At 45.7% G+C, this 26,469-nt stretch overlaps 1 protein-coding gene across 2 annotated transcripts in view; it reads right to left on the reverse strand.

The window, feature by feature from the left end:
* IQCH (IQ motif containing H) overlaps nt 1-26,469 on the reverse strand; it is a 613,153-nt gene that overhangs the window by 342,398 nt on the left and 244,286 nt on the right. The window lies entirely within an intron of this gene.

A 26,469-nucleotide genomic window follows, 5' to 3' on the forward strand; every position in this document is an offset into this window, starting at 1 on the left:
GGACCCATAGTTAAATCCAAACCAGATTATGTAAATGCCCAGTACGTATACCACAAAATATCAGTTTAATTATGTCCAATCTGTCCAAAGTGCTGGTAGAGGACTGACTGGTGGGCTAAAGAAATTAGCAAGATAAGCCCCTTTCTAAGAAACCTTACCCAAGGCTTAGCTTGGTCACTATGATTGAGGGGGTGTGAGTTTGAGATTTCCCAACAATCAAGTTGGGATATCTTGTTAAAACACATTACATGAGAAGCAGGAAATGAGAGGAGCTTAAGGGGCAGTAGAAAGAAAGTGGAGTGCGGATTGTTAGGGATACTTAAAAGCAATATTTTTCAAACTAATCAACATTTTTCATGGTCTTCAAGACAGAGGCAAGAGAGAGAGTGTGTGTGTGTGTGTGTGTTTTTGTCAATGTGGACACACAAAAATCCCAGGTAAAATCCGACAGACACTTGACATTACCTGGCTAAAAGCACTTGTCCCCAACTATTTTCTACAGATTAAATTTTTTTTTGGGGGGGGGGGGGGGGGGGGGGGTGTAACACCCCTAACAATCCCCCTGGAGCTATGTTCCTGATCTTACCTGTCTCTATTCAGTAAAAATTACTTGCTTGACTTACAAATGAGTGTTAGGCTAGGCGCCCATTACCGTCACTAGTAAAGATGCTCCAACCTCTGGCTCCAGGCTGTAACCTGTGCAGGAATTGGGAGTAGATGGGAGCGCTGTTTCTCCACAGTGAAGTAAAAACAGTGGAACCAACTGTCCTTTAATAATTAAAGGCCTTTCTTCACTGGTGGCATTCAGAAAGCATCTTATTCTACTAATCCGTTGAAAGCCAGCTTCTGCTTTAGTCACACCTAGAGCAGGCTAATTGTATTATGAAGCCCATTTACAATTATTGTGCACTGTAGAGATGACAACAACATTTTATATAATGCTTCTTGGAATTTTGTTTTAAATTCTTCTGTGAAATTTGCCAGCATGAGGCCCACACGTTTTGACTAAAGGTGTACGTTCATCCAGCCACTGTTTACTCGTTAACAAAGTGGCTTTCTCATTCATTAACGTTGGGCAGCCAGCATCTTTTTTTACAATTATATTATTTAATACTTATATTTGTGTTAATCCTTTTGGAAGCTCTAAGTATGGAGTAAGTGCACTGGGAAATTTACAGACTTCAAAGGTCTAGCAGACTGAAGATTTTCCTGAAGAAGTATACCTCAAGAATGTTGATGAAAATATACAAAGGAGATCCGTCAGAAGAAAAAAGGCATACACATACAGAAAATAGGGCCTGATATAGAGCTGGGTTATTTAATTTCTATATGAGGTACAAATTACTGAAGGAAATCTACCAGACATATTTCCTTCATCATCGGGATTTTGAGGTCATTCCACCAGTGGATTTTTGTCTGGATTCAGCAATCCCTTCAGAAATTGGACAACAACCTCTAAATCAGGCCCTAAGTCTCAACACAAAATATTTTTGGGTGAAATGAATCACTGGCAACAACCAGCCTGATCAGAAACAGCCTTCCTGAACATTTTTAGAGCAAAGCAACCCACACACCACTAGAATGATGTGATGGTTCACCAGAAAAAGAACACCTTTAGAGCTAAATCAGAATTGTGGAACACCTGGGCAGGGGGCGCGCACCAAGGCATATCGCGCTCCCAGGACAGGTGTGGCTGGATCGGTTCCGGGTGGGAGCCCAATGGTGGGCGCCGCGCAAATTTTGAAAACCATGCTCACCCCGTGGGGTGAGCCGATTGGTTGAAGGGTGTGTGGTGGGGGCTCCTGGGGCGACCGGCAGGGGTAGCCAGAACAGATTTAAAAGGGGACTCAAGTCCCTCGAGAGTCATGTTGTTTACTTGACCCTGTCTGCCCCTGACGATCGAGTGCGCACCTCCAGATGACTGGAGGAATAAATATGGCCTGAGAATTGTTATACTCCCTATTGCATGAAGGTTTCAGTCTGCTTTGTTTACTGTAAAAATTAAGTACGCTCCTCCAGGTGAGAGGATCATAGATGGGAACCAGTGTGAACTATTTGGCTATTTGGTTGGAGGTATCGATACGGCCCCCCACCTGTTCCTTCTATCTGCTTCAGATGCAGTCTGTGCAAGATGAAATGCTGAAACTGGTTAACCATGTATATTCCTACTAGACATTTAGCAAATTTTCTGCCTTAATTACTGCATCGCCTCCCTAATTTAAGGGTTCCACATTCGTACTGCTATAGGGACAAGCAGCTTGTTTTAGGCATGGATATTATACTACAGGCCCTTGTTGGTTTATTTTTGCTATTGATTATTTTTAGTTTATTAAATACAAATTGTTGCTGAAATTCTAAACCTAGACGTACTGTTCTCATTTCTTCCCTTCCCTTTTGTCCACACATACATGGAAGCAGACGTGGGTGGTAGATTTGTGTTGCTCCAGGGTGCGCTGGACGGACGCAACATGGCTATACTGGACACCTACGCTCCTAATAATGATGACCCAGCCTTTTTTAGCTTCATGCAGGAGCTGCTAATGTGTGAAGCAGAGGTGCCAATCATATGGCTCAGAGATTTTAACTGTATCTTAGATGCCAATCTGGACAGAACACCCCCTAAACCGTACACCAAACCCCTAATGACCGGCACCTTACGGGACGTAATGCACAACCTGGGAATGGTGGACGTGTGGCGCGCCAGTCAATCCGATAGGCTGATCTACACATGCTATTCACCCACGCATAATACACATAGTAGACTGGATAGGATACTGGTGGCAGGGTATCCGCGGTTAAAGGACCTGGAGGTGACTCATATTCCACGATTTCTCTTCGACCATGCACCAGTCAGCTGTCACCTATGGTGGGGGAGGGGGAAAACGGGAGACTAGAGCTTGGAGAATGTCAGCAGACATACTGGAGGATGCAATTGGCAGGGAGACCATGCCGGGACACTGACCGAATGTATGGCAACCAACTGGGGAACAGCGACAAATAGGGAAACAGAGTGGGTGGCGCTAAAAGCAGTACTGAGGGACCACTGTATGAGTTTAGTGTGTGGAGACAACTGCAGGTGGATCTTAATAAGGTGGAGGTGGAACTAATTACCTTTGAGACAGGGGAACAATCACAACCAGATGTGGCACATAGGGAGCTGGAGGTGAGATGACATATGGCTGACACATGGGACCGTCTGGACAAATACACACTAAAGCAATACAGACAGACATTACATAGAGAAGGGGACAAGAGTCCGGTAGACTGCTCGCATGGTTTCTAAGGCAGGAACAGCCTTCCCCACTGATAACGTACTTCATGTCAGAGGAGGGGATCAGGATTACCACTAGAGCTGGGATATTAGATACTTTTAGTCGGGCCCTTCAGTGCGTATATACTGCAGATCCTAAAATATCCCCGGAACATTATGTCCCATTTTTGAAGGGGCTGACCCTACCGCGGCTGCCAATGAATGCAGTGGAGTCCTTAGATGTGCCCATAAATATGGAAGAACTGCGGACGGCACTCGACCTCCTTGCGCAGGGCAAGGCGCCAGGAGGTGATGGCTTCCCAACTGAATTTTATCAGACCTTCTCAGAGACACTCATGAAAGGCTTACTAGAGGTTCTCATGGAAGCAGGAGAAACAGGGAGGATGCAGCCTACAATGCGTGAAGGGGAAATATGCATGTTCCTCAAGCCTGGTGGCGACGCAGCACATCCATCCTCCTACCGACTGCTCACTATGATAAATGCAGATATAAAAGTACTATGCAAATTGCTTGCCCTTCGATTGGGGCCTTATAGCCCTCAGTTGGGACATGAGGACCAATGTGGGTTTATACCTGGGCGTAACAAGGGCATGAATTTGAGAAGCTTAGCGCATGTGCTACACGAAGTGGAAGGTCGTGGGGAGGAGATGGCATTGGTCTCTATAGACCTAGAGAAGGCCTTCGATACGGTGGACTGGGGATATCTATTAGCAGTGCTGAAGGAGATGGGGGTTGGCCCCCAGTTTCGGGAATGGGTACGTCTGTTATACACGGAACCCACAGCGAGGGTGCGGGTGGGCCAAAGCCGCTTGGCGGTGTGGGGAATAGGTGGGGGCACCTAACAGGAAAGTCCGCTCTTGCCTCTCCTGTTTGCCCTGGCTATTGAACCGCTGGCCATTTGGGCACGGCGTGACATGACGGACGGAGGTATAACGCTAGGTGATGTCAATCACATTGTCTCATTCTATGCAGATGACACACTGTTCTACATGAAGTCCCCACACGGTGCACTGCCCGGGCTGCTGAAACTGCTCGAGGCATTTGGGGATATGTCGGGACTCAGATTGAACAAACATATATCACTCATATTCCCCCTGGCAGCATTTGCCCCCATGCCGTTAGATCAGCTCCCGGATCTGGGACTACGATGGGAGACAACTAATTTCAGATACAGGGCCAGGGTATGTATGCAAGTAGGAGACCTGTATCCAGGTGAATACTTCATAACGTTCGAACAAGCATGTGACACCTTTAGCTTGGGTCAGGGACACTTCCTACATCACGCAGGGTTGGATTAAAGTGGCTAAACAAACTTGGCCTATGTACACTGTTACACCACAGACATCGCTAGTACTAGGTGTCCTATTAACGTCGGGAGAGGGTCGGCATTCAATCACCCAACTATGTAAAGCAATGAGGGAGGAGTCGAAGGGACAGCAGGACAGAGCAAGAGAAGACTGGGAATTAGAAATGGGTTACCCAATAGCAGAGAGCAACTGGACCAGCATATCCAAGTGAACACACACAGTCTTGTATAATGCACGATTCAGATTAACGCATTATAACTTCCTACACAGAATATACCCGACTCCCAAGAGACTCCATCGCATTTCTATACTGAGACATGACACGTGTCCCCAGTGCGGAGTGGGCGGGGCAGACTTTTGACATTTAGCGTGGGAGTGCAGATTGGTGCATGAATTCTGGGAGCGGGTGGTGGCAGAATTCCGGGGTACCACAAGCATGCTACTGGAATGCGTGCTGCTACAGTGCCTCCTGGGACAAGTAAAAAAAATAAAAAGGGCAAAAAATGACCTACAAATTCCTTCAGCTGGTGTTAGTATTGGCAAGGCAAAGGGCAGCCATTACCTGGATGGGACAACACGTGCCTGCGAGTGCACAATGGTGTAGGAGGGTGGAGGAATGGGCATTAGCAGAAGAGGTGCAAATGAAGAAAAGTAGAATGGACAAACAACTGATGGAAGATGTGGGGCTTAGAGGGCAGTCTGCGATTCATTTCACAGTCCATGTCTGGAAAAGGACTCCTCGGGGAGTGATAATTACATGGACAAACCGTGGGGTGAGACCTGATTTAGAGGGGTTGAAAAGAGTGATTCTGATGCTAGGACAAAGATTCAGTTAAACTGTAATGATGAACTTTCACTCAGACAAGGGGTGTTAATCGTGTAAGATTCTAATAGATAATGTGATGTTGCAGGGACCAGAGCCATGCTAAATGGAGTAATATGTACGCTATTGTAACTGCTGTTGATTATCTTACCGTTGAAGAAAACATATATATTTTTTTTAAAGTAAAAAAAAAAAAAAAAAAGAAGAATGTGAAAACAAAAAGAACATTTCCATTAGAGAGTTAATCAACTGTGGTAGTCCATTTTGTGTTTACATTAATGCTTGTCTATGTTCCTTAATTCATGTTGGTTTGACAGAGACCTCAAAAAGAGAAATTGAAAGAAAATCTGTGGACCATTAAAACAATGTCAACAAATATCTCATGACAATACATTTTTATGAATGCCGTCAACAGATATATTTTTAACAAGCATTAATAACGTCAGACAAAAACAAAAAAGGAGAACAGACATCAGAGATTAAGAGAAAAAGAGACCTGTTGCATTGATAAACTCTTACCATCTATTAAAGGTTTAAACAGATTAATTTCAATTTTTTCTTTATAAGTAATACATTTTAACTTTAAGGCATATATCTGAGTATAGTATTAAGAGAGGAGATAGTTATTGTAATTATATAACAAACAAATACTGGTAAGAGCTGATGGCTTTGTTGTAAAAGTCAGAGTGTTTTCCAAAGAACATTAGATCCCAATTTCCATTTTTTTAAAATAATTTGATTGTAAATTATGAGATGTTTTTCTAATTGAAATAGCTGGACCCAACTTGATGTATGGATAGATAGTTCGAAGTAACTTAGTTAAGTACTGATAATTCTTCTTTGACTAATTTAGGTTCAAGACCCTGCACTAGGTAGTTGGTATGAGTTCCCTGATTTACGTCTTTTTAATTTCTACACATTAACACACAATGATTCATTTTCATTAATCTTATTTTTGGGATTTAATGAGAGCAACTCAAAATGATACCAAATGCCAATTCTCCAATACCAATAACATTGATAGTGCAGTGTAACACATTTGAATAATGTTTCTTCAACTGATAACGCAAAAGAGATCAAGTATTTATTTTCTGGATCAATATAGTGCTGCTTACCACTATTACACAAAACGTTGTGTGAGGAATCAGAGACTGGGATTCAAGACTTGGAACACATGTGGTCCAATATCAAGATGGTGCCTAATATTTGAAAATAACCGATTTGCAGGTTTTAAAAAAAAATACTTGTAAGCATACAACTGCAGGCCACATTACAGCTATCATACCACATAGGTAATCCTTGTTCTCCTTAATCACTGAGCATTTATATCAGTTTCACAGTTTCAGACATCTATACACTTAGGCGGTCATTCTGACCGCGGCGGTCGCCGCCCGCCATGCGGTTACCGCCGAATGACCGATCCGCGGTCAGGAGACCGCGGCGGCCATTCTGGCTTTCCCGCTGGGCCGGCGGGCGACCGCCAAAAGGCCGCCCACCGGCCCAGCGGGAAAGCCCCTGCAACGAGGATGCCGTCTCCGAATGGAGCCGGCGGAGTTGCAGGGGTGCGACGGGTGCAGTGGCACCCTTCGCGATTTTCACTGTCTGCCAAGCAGACAGTGAAAATCTGTATGGGGCCCTGTTAGGGGGCCCCTGCACTGCCCATGCCAGTGGCTTGGGCAGTGCAGGGGCCCCCAGGGGCCCCACGACACCCGTTCCCGCCATCCTGGTTCTGGCGGTGAAAACCGCCAGAAACAGGCTGGCGGGAAGGGGGTCGGAATCCCCATGGCGGCACTGGAGGATTCCCTGGGCCAGGGGAAAACCGGCGGGAAACCGCTGGTTCCCCTTTTCCGTAAAGCCGCGGTCAGAATAGCCCTGGAAGCACCGCCAGCCTGTTGGCGGTGCTTCCGCGGTCCCCGGCCCTGGCGGTCATGGATCGCCAGGGTCGGAATGACCCCCTTAGACTGCATTCTGTCAAATATTCTATTTCAGATATAAATTTGGACTAATTTTACTCCAGTACCACAATACAAAGACTGATCGGATATATTCATTTGAAAACATACAACTGTATTATAACCTACAGGTATTTATTGTTTTTTAGTTTAACCTGACTCAGAATTCTCACTTTGCTTGATTCTATTATGTTAAGGTTTACCTCTGAAGAACTATGTTGGACTAAATAGACTTGGTAACACTGCATAATAAACTAAACACGTTTGACAAGAAAAGACTTTTGACTTCAGGTTCACCTATATTGTCTAGGTTAGCTGTTATCCTGTGATTCAGAGAAGATTCTGACAAGGTTCTAGGTAAGTTCAGTTTGTTTGAGACACAGTCAAATGTTGCATTAAATAAATGTTACTGTTGATGTGTGCATGTCAGCTCTATATTTGCTAACCCGAATTCTCCTGTATTGGAACATTTGATGATAATGGCGCTATAATAATGCTATTTTCTATAAACATAGGGAATCTTTTATCTACTGTTTCCTTGGCCATTTTGATTTATACCACATCTACCCCACAGGCATTTCCTTTCATTCTACAGGTTTCCATTGTGTATGGCTGACCTGTACATTCATCAGATGCCCTCGATGTTATTTTCTATATGGGGTAATTCTTTTTTCCACACGTTCCTTTGGTGGTACATTACACCTGGATTAAATTCATTGTGATATTCCTTACAGTGCCACCCTCTACCTCTGTGTAAGTTACTTTTATTACTTCATGGTGATTATTATTATTTACCACCAGTGAGACTGATGCGTTCCTTTCCACTACCTCGAGTGCAAGATAGTATTAGTTACTCTCTTTCAGTACTCCCTATCAGACTACCCTTCTACGTTTTGTTTCAGTTGCTCCCCTCATTGCTTTTGTCCTGATCGCACCCAGTGTGGGTCGAAACACCATCTATGCAATTAACAAACAAACTGTAGGGAGGTAGGTTCTGGTTGCAGAACTCTCCTCCACACTTTTTGTCTGTTTTTTAGATGAAACTTTGACTGAAGTGCACTGGGTTCCTGATAACCAGGTCCCCAGGTCCCCAGGTCCCCAGGGCCAGTGTTCCTTTCCAAAAACAAGACACCTTGTCTTTTGATCCCCAAGTGACTAGACCCCTTAGCACCTCTGCAAGACCCTTGTAAATGGCAAACCTGGTACCTAGCACATGCATGGGCACTAGAGAGAGCCCCTCGGTGCTGCAGCACAACTTTAGGCTCTCTGAGGGAACCCAGGACCAAACTTATGCAGACTGCCATTGCAGGCAGCATGACAAGGTGCTCCCAAAATTGAAAACAAGACATGGTCCCCTATAACACTGCTTGTAATATCTGTAAGTCACCCCTACAGCAGGCTTTCAAGTCCTAAGGCAAGGTACATTATATTACAAGTGAGGGCATATATGTATGAGCAAAAATGCCCCTACTCTGTCTTTGTCAATTCTCAGACCTAGTAAGTGTGCAGGGAAGCCATATCAAATAAATGTGCTGGACACTGGTCACTACGAGTGCCCCAGCTAGGTGATGGCTTCTCTTAACAAAGAGATGTTTGATAACAAATATCTCTTATCAATAAACCCTCACTGATTCCAGTGATGATTTTATTAATAATTGCACCCAAAGGGCAGCAAGGTGCCCCCTGAAAAACATACCAACTGCTGGTGAGCTCACTGACCGGTTCTGGCCAGCTACCACCAGACAAAAAATATGCCCTCCTAGGGTGAGAGCCTCAGTTCTCCAGAGGTCAAAGAAACAAAACCCCATCCAGGTTTGGATGTTACACACCCCTCCCCACAGGATGGCCTGCATTACAAGGGAGGAGCTTCAAAGAAGCCCACTACCTTTTATAGGCAGAACTGATCTTCCTCAGAGGAAGATGCCAACCCCCTGCTTCCGGACCCATCTGGCACCCGGGCAGGCAGGAAAATTAGCAATGCAGGAGGTGTGTCACACTTCCAGACGGGGAACACACCTAGGGTGGCCAGGCTGAAGTGGACAACACTTTAGAAATCCCACCATCTTGCATGTAGAGGAATTTAGGAACTCCGGTTAGGGTGATACCTACTCCCCACAGGAATTGGTCATCTAGGGGGTGTAGTAACTCCAAAGTTAAGTAGCCCATTGGCTACTACCCTTCACTCACCTTAATTCCCCCTAAATTGAGTATTTGGGGACCCCCTGATACCAGACCCTCAGATCTTCCTTGGACCCAAAAGAAGAAGTGGACAGGAAGACTGCTGAACCCGAGAACTGAGGAGCAAGACTGACTTGGCGCCAACCCTGCCGGCCTGCCTGCTGCACCCGAACCTCGAGGAGCAACATACCTGTCCTGCCGCTTCAGCCTCAAATAAATGGGGAGAGCTGCTTGCACTTTGCCAATTGCCAGGAGGGACCCCCTTGGAGCAGAGGAGCTACTCCCCTGCATATGTAGGCACCCAAGAAAAACCTGAGAGGACCAGGGCTGCCAAAAACCCAACGCTGAAAATCACCACTGCAACAGAGCTTCCTAGACCGGGTTGAAGTTAGCTAACTGTGTCAGCATGGTCCCCAGGACCCTCCAGAAGAGAAGCCCATCCTGTGCGGCACCCACTGTGGACTTCACCACAGCATCTGTATACTGTTTCTGCAGACCCCCGTGCAACCACGTGTGACCAGGAAGCAAAATTTAGCAGCCAAGGACACCTCTGCATCTGTCCGCCACGGACCCAGAAGAGGAGAGCAAAGTGTGTCCCCCACGTCTCCCCACCTCATGAGACCTGAGCCTACTTGTTTGCTTGGTCGGACTTGACCCCCCGTCCACGCCTGCAGAGTGTTTCTGCGGGCTCCCCCCCTGAAACCCAGAGGAACTCCTTTGCTGGACCCGACACCAGAAGACACCCCTGCACCTGTACCCTACAGCCCGAGGAGGAGTGGTCCGATGGTGTCCCCACATGCACAAGGACCTCCAGGGTCGAGCCCCCCTGCCGGGTCTCCTGGAATGTCCTTCCAATCTATCTGTGCAGCGACTTTGTAACCAGACCGATCACCACAGACTTGAATGGGACACCCAAAACCGTAATACACCTCTGCACCCACATGCAACAGAGCTCCCCGAGGTGACCTGTTGGTGAGGCCTAGGACCTTGCCCCGTACTCATCTCAAGTCCAGAAGAACAGTCCTGTAAGCTGTTGCTGAGTGCCCTTATGCAGTGTCTGTTTTTCCCCATAGGATAACATTGAGCACTGAGGCTGAAAAGCACATCTGCATCTGGACGCCCCAGTACCACCCAACATGAATTGTTGGTGCTGCTGTGGACCTTGCCCCATACTTACCTTAACTCCAGAAGAACAGTCCTGTAGGTCATTGCTAAGTGCCCGCATGCAGTAAATGTTTTTCCCCCATAGAATAACATTGGGCACCTGAAGCTGAAAAGCACCTCTGCACCTGGATGCCCCAGTACCTCCTGAAGTGACCTGTTGGTGCTATTTGGGACCTTGCCCTGTACTTACCTTAACACCAGAAGATTGGTCTTGTAAGTTGTTGCTAAGTACCAGTATACAGTATATGTTTTTCCCCATTAGGATAACATTACCGCTCCAAAAACTGCACTGTCTATTTTTGAAAAATATAAACATTCATGATTAAAAAAGTACTCACCTGATTCCGGTGATCTTGCTATCAAAGTTTACATAAAAGGACGTGTTATTGTTATAAATTGGTGTTGGATTTCTTTATTGAGTGTGTATCTCACTTACTGCATGAGTGTGTGCCGTACAAGCTTAGCACTACCCTCTGATATGCCTAACTGCTCAACAACACTACAAAAAAAAGAGATCATTTGGGATGTCGTTTGTGCCTCTGTGATACCTCTGAGGATTGCTTGGACTCTCTGCACAGTGTACCTCATTTTGGTCCATTATGTAAACAGCCAGCTTCCTACACAAACACTTTCTAACATCTGCCCCAAAGAAGACCAAAAGACTCCTTTTTACTATAGTTGTTTGTTAAGAAGAAATGCACTTTGACTAGTTCTATGTATTGTTGTTCGGGTTCTTCAATTCACTGGGGCCACTGTGCACTAGCTTTTATGGAATGATGAGTCTTTTTTCATGTTTGTGAAACAAATTTGCTAAACTACTGATTTAATCTCAAGGTGGTGAAAGATTGCATTCAGTGCTGTGGGTTATTTAACCTGTTATATTTTCATTTATGTTACTCAATGTCAAGGCTGCCTTATTTTTCGCACTGTATTTAACACAGCATATGGTTAGTGCCTCTGCACACAGCATACACTTTGTATTCAGATTTTGGTTAATTTGCACATTTCTCCATGTCCACCACCTTTGTTTGGAGAGAGGGTGGTGAATTACGTATATACACCTTAGGGTCCCTCCTATCATATATAAATATGCTTTTGTATAAGGGGCCAGTTTTCTGGACAATAAAAAAATCTGCTGTATCAAAGAGCACCATGATATAGCAGAAAACAAAGAGCAACCCAGCCTTTGAAAGAAAACACACTTCCATTGGATTGAGTGAGGAAAGTCTGGCCTCAGCCAGATCGGTTTGTTATTGAGAAAAGCCAGAGTGGTGTACCTCGCCTGAGCTCCTTTGCTGGGCTTCCTAATTATGCCCAGTTCTGCCGGTTAACCAATGAGGAGTTGGTGGAGAGTGAGTGCTGATGCAATAGACTCCACTGTAGACAAGAGTGGCAGTGAAGCGAGATGCCACAGTTGACGGGGGTGGGGACCATTAATCGAGTGTCCTATTGCTGTGTGACCAAGATGGCCACCTGTATGACAGTGGAGGAACTTGTGGGAGGAGACCGGTTTTGAGCATTCTCCTCCGGCTTCATCACCAATGCCAGGCCATGTCCAATCATCACATAACTGAGTTGCTGGTGTCCTCATTCCCGCACCACACATGGATTGCACCCATAGGGACTCTCTGGGGCTGTGTTTTGAGCAAAGCACCTGCGGGGTGTTCCAATGCCCCCGTACTGAATATTTGCACATATTCCAAGATTCTTATGGCCTTTTACTTCAAAATTCTGGTGGCAGGGGCAGAGACTCTGGGCAGGTGCCCCTCATGGCTTCTACATAGCATAAGCCTCTGAGGGTCTCAGTGTATCAATGACATGCTTAACACCACAAAACCTACCACACACAATGGCCCCGCGGATGCCCCCTATGAAGCCTCACTGGGGGACAGACAAGCCTCTGCTGACCTCTCTTTACATGCAACATGGGGGACATCCAATTGACCTTCAAGAAATGAGGAAGGACCTCAAACAATTTGAGCTGATTTCACAAAAGTGCTCATTGACCTAGACCAATCAGTGAGGGGCATCGAGTCCCGCATGGACCTCGTGGAGGTAACAGTGGCACAGCAGGACCAGGAGAGTTATGATTTTGCAGCAAGAGTGGTAGCTCTGGAGTCTCGCCAAGAATTCCTGACAGACGCTCTAGAGGACTACGAACATCGCTCCTGCAGCAAGTATGTACGGATCAGAGGGATCAGCGAGGAAGTCTCAAAAGTCAATCTCAAAAGCTATGTATAGGCCCTTCTCCGTCACATCCTCCAGGACTCTGACCTTATCACAGATTGCACTCATTGTGCTTTCTCCACCTATCAACAACAGAATTGCCTCACGCCTGATATGCTTATCAGAGGCCATTTTTACCAAGTCAAGAAAGAAATACTTAAAGCGTCCAGGAAGCTGGACTCCAGCACCCTCCGGGTGGCACCATTTCGCTCTTCCAAGACATCTCGTCCCATAGCTGACTAAACAACATAAATTTAAATCCTCTATCGCTGAGGAGTCCCACTGCATCCTATATTCACCATTGACAACAAGCAGGTAATTGCACAGATCCCATATGAGGCCAGAGTCCTGCTGCATAAAGTTCCCCCCTACTGACAATGACAAGAATCCGCTGAATACCCGAGCACTCTAAAGACCTCCAGAAAGCAAGGACCTTACACAACGAAAAGACACAGTATATCCAAGAAAGCTGCATGGTTTCATGAGCAAAGACGGAACCTGCCCTTGGAGGACAATTACTAATGAGACTGTAAGCACTCGCTTCCACTGGGGCTTCTCACTGGCCTTGCAACTCATATGCCAGAGAGCTAAAGCCAGGATAGACTAGATGTGCCTTCCGGCCCTTCCTACAATGGCACCCTCAAACCTACACAAACATGCTTTCATATCCTTTGCAATGTTTACCTGGTAGATGGGTGGGAACCCAGGGATTGCCTCGTGAACTGCCCTCTCTTCATGGCTGATGTGTACCACTCAACCAGTATGCCTTGTTTATTTCTTTGCTTATTTTTATGTTCTATTACCTTTCTTAAGACCTTGTTCTGTTTCTATTTGTTCTTATTCCTTTCATTATCCCAGAGTGAGCACAACCTCTCTGGCAGACACGGCAACGGTCCAAGCACCCACAATTGGGTAACAGTCACGCTTTCAAGAGGAGGGCTGCCCCCCAACCAACCTTCCCACACCTAGATCCCACGCTAGTTAAAGAATTAGAAGACCCCCAAAGGAGGTAGGCTCAGCCAGTCATCAATTAAAAGCCAATAAAACCTCAGGGCCTGATGTCAATCTATTCACTTTCATCCTGGTCTCCCGCCTGCACTCATTTTGGCCAGCTGTCAATTCGGCTTCATTAAGAATCGAGAGGCTCAAAACAACGTGCAATTGGCGGTAAACGTGGTTGACATGGTCAAAAAGAACAACACCAAGACTATCGTTCTCTCGCTAGATCCAGAGAAGGCCTTTGATTGGGTGGATTGGCAATTTCTCTGAATTGTTTTCTTGAGGACTGGTCTAGGCCCACACATGGCAGCTTACGTGTTGGCCAACTATACCACCTCAGTGGTACATATATAAGTTAATAGGGCCTTTCCTCTCCAATTCCTCTCCAAAGGGGGACTATACAGAGGTGGCCCCATTCCCTTGAATACAAGCGCTTGATGGAGCCTCAGGTGCACCGCCTAGAAACCAATCCCAAAGTCTGGGGGATTGACATTGACCGGAAACACTACAATCAGCTCTATTTGCTGATGATATATTGCACTTTGTGGCATGCCCCAACACTTCTCTCCCTTCACTACTACATGAACTGAAACAATTCAAAGCCGCTTCAGGAGTTTGCATTAATTATGAGAAGTCTACGGGTATAGGAGTGGCAGACCCCACCAACAGATCTCCATGCTTGCTCTCCACCTCTTGCTTTGCATGAGCAGACAGCTCTATACATTACCTGGGTGTCTTCATTACCAGCTTTATCCACAATCTGTATGAATGCAATATACCTACTGCCTGTGATTAAAGCCCTGCTTAAACGATCACTATCATTGGGGTAGACTTGAAATTTCTTGTCTGGGCCAAATCAATAGCATCAAAATGAACTACTTACCCAGATTGCTATACATGACACAAACTCTGCCCTTGTGGATTCCTAAAGAGACCATCCTCCAGCTCGGAGGACTACTCTTTCCAAGAGAACAGCCGAGGGAGGACTGGGGTCCCCTAACATAGTGCACTATATACATGCTTTCCAACTGCAGTCGGATCTAGACTGGTACAAACCCTCTTACACCAAACCTTTGGTGCTGTTTGAACAGGGTTGCTCCATCATCCCCTCCACCATGTCCGTCATGCATGTGGATGAGGCCACGAGATTGCTTTCCATCCCTCCAGGCACCATTTTATTCTACTGCTATGGTCCTGCGATATTGGGATAAGGTTAATCACAACCACGCGGCCGCCACACATCCCTCCCCACTGTCCCCCATTGACAAAACCCTGAATTCCTCTTAGGCACAATGGACAAACACTCTGAAGATTGGAGAGAAGTAGTGCTCTTTCAGGATGGGGTTAACATGGATAGGCTTACATGAAACAGACCTTCCAAATGATTAGAGCAGATGAGTTTCAACTCAATCAACTCCTCCACTGGGCAAACAGACAATCAGTGAATAACAAAGGTAGATGAGCTAAAACACTCTTAGGGCAGCTTTTCACCCATAGGTTCACTCATCTCTATGGAGCCACTCACAAACACAACAGCACCCTTATGATTTGAGATGGGAACAGGATTTAGGCACTACAATTACAAAGATACCAGGCAAAAGTTTTGGTCGCAAGTGGCCTAGAACTCTATTTGTCTGCTGCACAATGCCAACTCTTAAAATCCTCACATGATGGTATTCACACCAGTACGACTCCATGCCATGTTTGGCACATCTGACCTTGTTTGGAGAGGTTGTAGGGCCCAGGGCTCCTACTTTTATATGTGGTGGCAAAGTACACAAGTAAAGCAATTCTGGGTGGAGGTATTACAACAGATTTGTCAGATCTACTCAGTGGCCCTGCCACTGGACCCACTGGTGCCCTTGCTGGGTGAGGCTGGGGAAGATTCAGATTACCCATATGCTACTCCCAGAGGCGGGTTATTATTTTCTTTATTACTAGCGGCAAGGCTAATTATTGCCCACACCTGGAAGAATCCTCTACCTCCGAGCCTCGCATTGTGGTGGGCCAAGGTGTGGTATTTTCCCCCATGGAGTGACTGACTGCTGTAATGAATGACGGGGTGTATAGATTTTAAAGAACTTGGTCGCTGCTCAAAACCAATGCTAAGAGGGAGAGGAACCAGGTTAACACAACTATCGCTATGCCTGACATCGTGCAGTGATCTTATCTAGGGGCACTCTTATCATCTGCCAGCGATTCAGAGGACAACAAAGATAGTCCTTTATGAAATTATTTTTGTCATGTGATTGCACATAACTGCAGCTTGTTTGTTCTATTTATTTATGACTCTATTGCGAGGACCTATGCTATACCATGTATTGCCAATGGAATATCAATGCTATTCGTTTGTATTGTACCTTAAATAAGATTTTTTTTTTTTTTTTAAAGGAAGAGAGGGCAAGAGAGGCAGGAAGATTCTTTCCAGCATCTGGATGCACAGTTGTGGCCTTTGCAGAACTTGAGCAAATGGTGGAAGTGCAGCTAGCAGGACGTTGCGACTCCTCAAAAGATTATGTATATAAGGTCATAGGGGACTTGTTTGACCACTTAGACATCCACTCAAGGATGCTTTTGGAGAAAGTGGTGGAATCCGCAAGTTGAATTACCTTGGCTTCAGTAGACATCTCAGAACCCTCCCCCCCATACTTGTGTTGGCCAATTGTAAATTGATTGAATGAGAAAAGAAAATGATACCAAGCCTCTTGGAAGAACTGCAGGAAAAAACAGACTGGAGACATTTTACTCCTATCCTCAGCTTTGTGAAGAGATCTACAGTGTAACATTCAAGAGAGAAGATGCTAAGCATACACCCAAACTGTTAAACCAGTCATGAACATGGAGAAATTAATGGCCCACAATGCAAACTGGAGATGCCAACACCTCCAAAAGGGCAAACCATCCACTTGTTAAAACCCTGTTTATCAGACCAAATCCAATGGTTTAATTCATACAACATCCTCTATGGCAGTAACTCTAGAAACCTCAAAACTCCTGGAAAATGGTCGATGGTCGACTAAAATACTGCTTGTAACTGTATCTGCTCTCGTGATTGAGTGTCTGTGGGTTATTCAGGGGTGAGAGGGGTATTACTGTTTTCCTTTTTTGTTTCTCTTACCTCTGGCACTGTATACATATTGGTGCACTATTGTGTGACATATATGGTCATTAGTGCGCTACTTGAAAACCAAATAAAAATATATATTAAAAAAACTCCTGGAAAATAACCTGTCCTTCCAACAAGGAGTACATTTCTACTGTAGAAGAATAAACACAGGGAAAGGCCACTTAATCAATGGTGCCAGCATTTCATGCAAAGCCAAGGAAAGAGCTGGGGTTATTAGTATAGTCGGAAAAGAATATACCAAAAATGTTAGACCTAAATTTAGAGGCTGTAACTATCTTGCTCACAACCGTTCTAAAGATTTCATGAGAAAAACAATGGAGACACTCCAGAATAAGTTTCTTGCATGCTTCAAAGATAACTTCAGGTCAAAGGTGATATGGCGCTGAGACCTGAGGAAGGTATGCTCATCCCCATTCCTAGATGGTGTGCCAAATACTATCATCATTAGTCATGGGCCAGGATGTCTGTGGCACTCCAGCAAACTGAGTAAGATTTCCATGTTGAAGCTAATTGTGCCGTTTTTAATATTTCCTGACAGTAGGTAGTCATCCTCAGTAACGACGAAGATATTCTGCTTCAGTGAACCTTTACAAACATGTACTCTGCGCTGAACGTATAAAGCTGTCTCATTTGAGATATTTACTAATCATCCTACATGCTTTAACCATAACAAGAGTTATACCCCACCCTTCCAAATGTTTTTCTCTTCAATTGTCATTCTTCGCAGGCTTATCCAGCCAACCTATATATTTATGTCGATGATGGCTTCAGAATTTGAGTGCGTATACCCTCTTCCTGTTTCCATACGTGGTTGTTTATACACAAGTTCGAATTTAACTTCCAATACCCTCCGCTCACACTTTGTTAACATAATGCCTGTTAATTGTATTTGTTCTCTTATTTTATTTAAAATGTGTGGAGGAAAAGCTGATGCAGCCGAAAGTGTGGGCACTCTGCTTGAGGACAGCTTTTGCTAAATCCTTTTGATCAATTTCCTGGAATGTCTTCTTAACTACGGTACTACAGACCTAATAACATTACTTTATCAGATTTTTCTAGGTGATTTACATGAAGGCAGAAATCGTGTTACTACCTCGCCAACATAATTGGAATTATTTATGCAGTAAAGTCAATACAACGAAAGGAACATTTGGCTTTTCCAAAACTTCATTGATATCAAATTAAGGTTAATTTACAAGCTTTGAGCAGGAGGCTCTTTGAATTTTCACAATCTTTTACATCGTCTTACATAACCTGGTTCGAAAGATCGGTGTGTGTTTTGAGCTGCTCAGTTAGCAAGTGATCCTATTGTCTGTGTGTGTAACCTCTGCAACATTACAATGTTTGGCAAGCATGCTTTAAAGTAATACAAGTCGTCATTCCCTTCATTTAAATGTTTTTTATGTAACGAATGCTAGCTTTCTACCTACCTCGACCAGAGATTAGAAGTATTCATACTAAGCGCAGACTGCCTCTTAAGGCTTTGGTTTCATCTTCTTACTGAGCGAGTGTTTTGGGGCCTTTCCCTAATTTATATTTTTACCTCTAATTTTTAGCTTCTATCATCTTTATCCCGAATCCGAATTTAATATCGCAGAGCACAGCTCTCTCGACTAAAGTCTGACAGGCCCTCTCTGACCATCGAGTTAACTTGAGGATATCCATGACCAGAACCTTCCTCAGTAGCATTCTACCTCTTTGCAGGTATCCCATCGTTTCCTAGCCCCTCCTAATATGAGCACTTCCTTCATTGTGTATAGCTCTCTGTGCTATGGTGTGCTGCCTAGATTCAGGGTGTTTTTTTGGATAACGGTACAGTTCATTATCATATGCAACTAACCTGTGCCCTCATTCAATCCTTATTTCATCAAAGTTGTGTACTTCCATTTGTCCAGTCTATGCATGACTTTACCATGTAGAACCACTTGATGAATCGGAATACATCTCCCAACTTCTAGAACCTCTGCTGCCCCAGAAGCCTCTCTTACAAGCAAGCAAGACCAGCAAAACCACCAGAAAATGTGTACAACATTGCAAAGTACCTGAAATTCTACTAACTTTGAAGAATGTGGATATGTTGCTATATTTCCAGGCATAGGTCTCTGTACATGATAAAAATGACCATAAGTTATTTGTTCTGTCAGGCTTGCCTTTACGCAAAGAAAAAGGGGGCACAGTAGGTACCAGGGCACCACGCCCTGTGGCCTCCAGTTTCTACTTGTTCTAGCCTGATCCAGTTGCTGCCGTTTGACCACGTGACACTGCCCGGGTTTTCCTGCTCATCAGTCTTCCCGCCAAAAGAAGCCCCACCCACCCCAGGACCTGCTTAGTGGAGGCTGTGGCAGGACTGTGATGTTGGCAAGCCTGTGAACGCCCCCCTCTGTGCCTGGATCATACCGAGAGCCATGACCCCTGTCCCTCCCACCCCGCAGATACACCATCACTGAGCTCACCCCCGGTAGGACCATTCATCTACACCCACTGCCAGTTCACCTGCCACAGCACACATCATTCCAGCTACCAGCCCCACCCCGAACACACCACAGACACCACCTGAACAAAAATACCATCTCTCATGCACCCTTCTCAACACACAATCACTATGCCAACACCCCACCAAGATTTCGGACCTAATCTCCACCATTACATCAACGTCCTCTTCCTCACTGAGACCTGGCTCAACCCCCCTTCCCTGACTGACAACCCCACCACAATACCCGAAGGATACAATATCACCCCGTGACCATGTCAACAAGCCTGGCAGAGTAATCAGCATCATGCACAAGGAATCCATTCAATGCACCACCACAAATGACAGCATCACCCCAGCGATGGAACAACTCAACTTCTGCCTCCAAACAGACAGCAAAACCTTCATCAGGGGCATCTTCGACTAAAGTCCTTTGAACTACATCCAGCCTTCTGCAACGTCATCACTAACTTCATTGACCCCTCGCCATAGACTCCATAAACTACATTTTCTTTGGTAACCTCAACTTTCATATAGATGACCACAATGACATCCACTCTATCAACCTCGTAGACAGCATGAACAACATCAGACTCACCCAACTCGTCCAACATTCACTCACATCGCAGATCACACGCAAAACTCCCATCTTTACCTTCAGCGACCACATCCGGTACAGCCACACCACGAAACTCACCTAGACCAAACACTCCATTGTCCTCTTCAACATCACCAGCTCACGGACCTCTGCCCTTAGTCTAATGCCCAATGCCCCCCACCATAGCTGGAGCAAAGTCTCAAAGGACACATGGATCAATGCCATCAACACCACCCACTGCATCTCCTCCAACAACCTAGACCAAAACGTCAGAAACTTCAACAATTGGTTCACCAACTGCGCTGACAATGTCACTCCCATCAGAAACAACACCCACAGAAGGTCCACCAAGGAGGCTGGCTGGTACACGGAAGACCTTAGAACTGCTAAACGACCCTGTAAACAACTGGAAAGGAGATGGAGCACCAGCAAGGACACGGCCGATAAGACCACCTTCAAGATAGAACATCAACCTTTACCTCACACAGAACAGAACAAAAAAAGCCTTAGCCTCGCACATTGCATCAAGCTTCAATAACAGTATAGAGCTCTTCATCATCGTCAAAGAATTCACAAACCCCTCAGCAGCAACAAACAACATTAACCCCTCACAGGAACTCTGCAACAACCTCGCAAACTTCTTCTACAAGTTCACCTACATCCACAAAAACTTCAAACCCCAGCCCAAAGCCACCAACTTCTTCAAGCAACACAACAACTCTGCTACCACAACTCCACTACCACCACACATTCGACTAACCAAATGGAGCCAACTCGCACCACAGGACACCACCTCCATCACAAACTTGGTACACTCCGGGGCACCAACCGACCCATGCCTTCATCACATCTTCAACCGAGGTGAAGCCAGAATCAGCCATGTACTCACCACCTAATTCTATTGCCATGGCTGCCTTCCCACAGTACTGGAAACACACAGAAGTCAACGCCCATCAGCAGACTCCAGCAAACTCAACAACTACCGACCCAACTCCCTGCTCTCATTCCCAGCCTAAGTTTTAGAAAAAGCCATCAACCAACAACTCTACTCACATCTGGAATGGAACCTGCTACTTGACTCCTCACAATCCGGATTCCGTAGCAACCACAGAACCAAGACAGCCCTCACCGTGGCTACTGGCAACATCCGAGCCCTACCCAATCGAGGAGATACTGTGGCTTTCATCCTCCTAGATTTCTTGGCAGCATTCAGTACGGTCTCCCACCACACACTCATCACATGCCTGTACAACATAGGCCTCTAAGGAGCTGCTCTCAGATGGATTGCCTCTTTCCTCACCGGAAGAACAAAAAAAGTCCACCTTCCCCCTTCACCTCTGAACCCAAGGAAATCATCTGTGGAGTACCCCAAGGATCCTCGCTCAGCCCCACCCTCTTCAACACTTATATGACACATCTTGCCAGCAATGTCAAAACCCATGGACTCAACATCATATCCTATGCCAACACACAACTCATCCTCTCCCTCTTCGAAGACACCACCAACACCAAGACAAACTTCCACAACTGCATGACAGACAACTGTCTGAAGTTCATAACTGACAAGACAGAGGTGCTGATCTTCACAAACAAAAGCTCCCCATGGGGCGCATCCTGGTGGCCCTCAGAATTCAGACCTACTCCTACTGATCACACTAGGAACCTAGGCATCATTCTGGACAACAAGCTAACCATGATGACTCAGGTCAACTTGGTTTCCTCCTCCTGCTTCTTCATCCCATGCATGCTTCGTAAGATATTCAAACGGCTACCCCAAAGCTCAAAATGCACCTAATATTTGCATCAAATATAGTTCTTTCCTTTGCACTAATTCCCTGCCCCTTTTTCGGTATGCTTCCGGAAGGTGTTTGAAGAGCTGTTCCCATCTCCACTCAATAGTACTTGTTATATCTTCAGAGAAGAACAATGGATATGGCGAAATGTCTTTACGTTGCTGATCCCCCAGTAACAAACGTCCTGGCTGCCTGTGTCTTCCAGATTTCCATATCAACAGGGGGTGCATCATCCACGCCTCACGTGAAAGCTCGTTTACAAGTAGTATGTAACACCAATGTGTCTAGAGAAACCGGATCCTTGATGTAAACTACTACTCCACCCTGTGTGTGACTACCTTGGTCTTGACTGGCCCTTTAATGTTTTCTGCGACACATTTTCTCATGCTTCCAAGCATGGATATGATCTGTACTGTTTTAGATAAGGTCTCCACTGGCCCTCCCCCTGTTCCACAACATACATCTTGACCTCATAATGTTCTACCTCTCTATTAAATACAGCCTGGTATACTTTTGTGTCATCTGGTGGAGCGGCCTCTATAGGATATGGTTCTAGATTAGAACTGTCTTGAGAATCTGTATTATAATCGTCCCATGAATTATAACCTTGCGTGCTGGGAGCGATTCAAAGTACAGATTCGGTGGACCATATTGGCTGTCATGGACAGAGTACATATGCGTATGCTCTGGCTTCTGTGGTGACACTGACCTATGGGATGATGGTGGCATTATGGGGCTTTGTGGTGGTCTTTATTGTGGTAGGCCGCGGTCTTGTTATTTAGACTTTTTTGGAAATGGGTATTACTATAGCTCCTCCGATATAGCCTTTTCAAGGTTGGTCACTTCTTGTTTTACGGATCTACTTTCTAACAGAGGCCCTATTTTCATTTTCCTAGATGTTGGATGAATCTATAAATTCCTCTGTCTGACATCGGGCAGCGCAGTAGCTATTGCCGATTTACTCAACACCGAGTCCAGAGTTGAGGATTTTCTCAGTGTTGGTTTTAAAGACGATTTAAAGGAAAAATTGTTGGCTTGGTGCAACTGGGCTTTAAAAGCGTGGTTTTGGCCTAAAGCTTTTTTCTGGAGCTGAGGGTGATTCTTTGTGCTGAGCAGATTTGGGGTCAGTGGCCAAAGCCAAGTGACAAGGCCTCTAGGCTTGAATCTCAGGGCTCGATGCCTAGCTCCCTCAAGAGGAGTACTTGGCCTCCATGCAAGACTATTTTTGAAGTTGAACGCTGGCAGGTCAATCTCTTCATGCAGGAGATATTGGTGTTCCCTCTAGATTGCCCCTCAACCTTGTTGTTGGTGCCGTCAAAGGAAAGAGTTTCGTGGCTCTCCTCCATTTGACCTGGTGGTCTGCCATTTGGACCTTCCCCTTCTGAGTAATTTTAATTGGGGTCCTTGGGTCCAAAGTTTAGCATTCACTCCAATTTGTCCTGTAGCTGCATCCTATAATGATCCCAGTGGACGCTCCTTACATGCCACACAGTTTTCTTTCTTGTGGTCTCAAGGTAAACAAAGGCTACACATTTGATGATGGTTCAATATGGGAATTTGGAATTGCATTTAGAGTAGACCTGAAAGGCTATGTTCAACACTCCCACCCCCACAAGAGTCAGTCTCAAACGATCTGGCCCTTCATTAAACTCCACTGGCCTAAGTCGAAATCGAAGTGGCAACACTGAATATGGCTCCTTGGATGCCATCTGTTGAAAATCTGGTGCCTAGATTATATAGATCAAAGTTATAGCTCAATGATCCTGGAGCTCGAGATGAACATCCAAATCCAATAGCAGAAAAAAACAATCTAAGGCGAGTTCTTTGTTCTAGTGCATTGTAGGCTTCAGGGAGGAGCCACAAGATATCTCAAGATTGAAGACTTCACAGTGAAAAACAACCTGCAAACGTCCACGCCCAAAAACAGATGGTCGCAGTGTGCAAAGCGTGTGATTTACAGCATCATAAGCATCATACCGAGAGCCATGACCCCTGTCCCTCCCACCCCGCAGATACACCATCACTGAGCTCACCCCCGGTAGGACCATTCATCTACACCCACTGCCAGTTCACCTGCCACAGCACACATCATTCCAGCTACCAGCCCCACCCCGAACACACCACAGACACCACCTGAACAAAAATACCATCTCTCATGCACCCTTCTCAACACACAATCACTATGCCAACACCCCACCAAGATTTCGGACCTAATCTCCACCATTACATCAACGTCCTCTTCCTCACTGAGACCTGGCTCAACCCCCCTTCCCTGACTGACAACCCCACCACAATACCCGAAGGATACAATATCACCCCGTGACCATGTCAACAAGCCTGGCAGAGTAATCAGCATCATGCACAAGGAATCCATTCAATGCACCACCACAAATGACAGCATCACCCCAGCGATGGAACAACTCAACTTCTGCCTCCAAACAGACAGCAAAACCTTCATCAGGGGCATCTTCGACTAAAGTCCTTTGAACTACATCCAGCCTTCTGCAACGTCATCACTAACTTCATTGACCCCTCGCCATAGACTCCATAAACTACATTTTCTTTGGTAACCTCAACTTTCATATAGATGACCACAATGACATCAACTCTATCAACCTCCTAGACAGCATGAACAACATCAGACTCACCCAACTCGTCCAACATTCACTCACATCGCAGATCACACGCAAAACTCCCATCTTTACCTTCAGCGACCACATCCGGTACAGCCACACCACGAAACTCACCTAGACCAAACACTCCATTGTCCTCTTCAACATCACCAGCTCACGGACCTCTGCCCTTAGTCTAATGCCCAATGCCCCCCACCATAGCTGGAGCAAAGTCTCAAAGGACACATGGATCAATGCCATCAACACCACCCACTGCACCCACCTCTGCCCTTAGTCTAATGCCCAATGCCCCCCACCATAGCTGGAGCAAAGTCTCAAAGGACACATGGATCAATGCCATCAACACCACCCACTGCATCTCCTCCAACAACCTAGACCAAAACGTCAGAAACTTCAACAATTGGTTCACCAACTGCGCTGACAATGTCACTCCCATCAGAAACAACACCCACAGAAGGTCCACCAAGGAGGCTGGCTGGTACACGGAAGACCTTAGAACTGCTAAACGACCCTGTAAACAACTGGAAAGGAGATGGAGCACCAGCAAGGACACGGCCGATAAGACCACCTTCAAGATAGAACATCAACCTTTACCTCACACAGAACAGAACAAAAAAAGCCTTAGCCTCGCACATTGCATCAAGCTTCAATAACAGTATAGAGCTCTTCATCATCGTCAAAGAATTCACAAACCCCTCAGCAGCAACAAACAACATTAACCCCTCACAGGAACTCTGCAACAACTTCGCAAACTTCTTCTACAAGTTCACCTACATCCACAAAAACTTCAAACCCCAGCCCAAAGCCACCAACTTCTTCAAGCAACACAACAACTCTGCTACCACAACTCCACTACCACCACACATTCGACTAACCAATGGAGCCAACTCGCACCACAGGACACCACCTCCATCACAAACTTGGTACACTCCGGGGCACCAACCGACCCATGCCTTCATCACATCTTCAACCGAGGTGAAGCCAGAATCAGCCATGTACTCACCACCTAATTCTATTGCCATGGCTGCCTTCCCACAGTACTGGAAATACACAGAAGTCAACGCCCATCAGCAGACTCCAGCAAACTCAACAACTACCGACCCAACTCCCTGCTCTCATTCCCAGCCTAAGTTTTAGAAAAAGCCATCAACCAACAACTCTACTCACATCTGGAATGGAACCTGCTACTTGACTCCTCACAATCCGGATTCCGTAGCAACCACAGAACCAAGACAGCCCTCACCGTGGCTACTGGCAACATCCGAGCCCTACCCAATCGAGGAGATACTGTGGCTTTCATCCTCCTAGATTTCTTGGCAGCATTCAGTACGGTCTCTCACCACACACTCATCACATGCCTGTACAACATAGGCCTCTAAGGAGCTGCTCTCAGATGGATTGCCTCTTTCCTCACCGGAAGAACAAAAAAAGTCCACCTTCCCCCTTCACCTCTGAACCCAAGGAAATCATCTGTGGAGTACCCCAAGGATCCTCGCTCAGCCCCACCCTCTTCAACACTTATATGACACATCTTGCCAGCAATGTCAAAACCCATGGACTCAACATCATATCCTATGCCAACACACAACTCATCCTCTCCCTCTTCGAAGACACCACCAACACCAAGACAAACTTCCACAACTGCATGACAGACAACTGTCTGAAGTTCATAACTGACAAGACAGAGGTGCTGATCTTCACAAACAAAAGCTCCCCATGGGGCGCATCCTGGTGGCCCTCAGAATTCAGACCTACTCCTACTGATCACACTAGGAACCTAGGCATCATTCTGGACAACAAGCTAACCATGATGACTCAGGTCAACTTGGTTTCCTCCTCCTGCTTCTTCATCCCATGCATGCTTCGTAAGATATTCAAACGGCTACCCCAAAGCTCAAAATGCACCTAATATTTGCATCAAATATAGT

This window comes from Pleurodeles waltl, chromosome 3_1 (genome assembly GCF_031143425.1).
Source record: "Pleurodeles waltl isolate 20211129_DDA chromosome 3_1, aPleWal1.hap1.20221129, whole genome shotgun sequence".
NCBI lineage: Eukaryota > Metazoa > Chordata > Amphibia > Caudata > Salamandridae > Pleurodeles > Pleurodeles waltl.